General features: G+C 49.5%; 1 non-coding gene across 1 annotated transcript; it reads left to right on the plus strand.

Moving 5' to 3' along the window:
- Positions 1-415: 415 nt before the first annotated feature.
- Positions 416-553, plus strand: LOC114810356. Its single transcript, XR_003758058.1, has one exon. It is a non-coding gene; the product is annotated as a small nucleolar RNA SNORA7 (small nucleolar RNA).
- Positions 554-831: the final 278 nt, after the last annotated feature.

An 831-nucleotide genomic window follows, 5' to 3' on the forward strand; every position in this document is an offset into this window, starting at 1 on the left:
AGCCGGTATTAAAAGGGTTCCTGTTTCTCTCAGCCTGGGAGGCAGGTTGCCAGCTGATATATAATAATAATTATAATTGTAGTATTTGTTAAAGTGCTTACTATGTGCCAGGCACCGTATTAATTTCGGGGGGTAGATAGGTACTAATCTGGTTGGACACAATCTCTGTCCTGTACAGGGCTCACAGTCTTAATCTCCAATTTACAGATGAGGTGACTGAGGCACAGAGAAGTTAAGTGAATCGCCCAAGGTCACCGAGCCGACTTGGGGCGGAACTGGGATTAGAACCCAGGTCCTCCTGACTCCCAGGATCTATTCATTAGGTCATCCTGCTTCTCTCTGTGGAGAAGATGGCAAAAATCACCTTAATACAAGTGCATTAATGTATTTATTGTTCTACTGTACTCTCCCAAGTAACTTCTCAAGGTCGCACCTGGAGAGTTTCCAGTCCTCTACCAGTTTCGGCTACAGGAGGGAGAGTCGAACAGAGGCCCGTCCATTCCATTCCTAGCTTGGGCGGTGGCTAGCGAGTGGAAGGCCGTCTGCTACGAGTCAAAACTCACGCGTGCTGGGCAGCCGCGACAGGGGAGAGAGTTGAGGGCCGAGACTCTAGTTTACTGCGCAGAAGGAGGCCATGGTAAACCACTTCCAGATTTTGACCAAGAAAACTCTCTGGATCCACGACCAGAACGAGCGCAGATGGAGGTGGGGCCTTCTGGGAGAGATGCCTCCATGGCGTCACTATGGGTTGGACCCGTCTCGACAGCATAAGACAACAACAACAACTCTCCCAAGTGCTTAGTACAGTGCTCTGCACACAGTAAATTCTCA

Source organism: Ornithorhynchus anatinus, chromosome 3 (genome assembly GCF_004115215.2).
Source record: "Ornithorhynchus anatinus isolate Pmale09 chromosome 3, mOrnAna1.pri.v4, whole genome shotgun sequence".
In the NCBI taxonomy this organism is placed as follows: Eukaryota; Metazoa; Chordata; class Mammalia; order Monotremata; family Ornithorhynchidae; genus Ornithorhynchus; species Ornithorhynchus anatinus.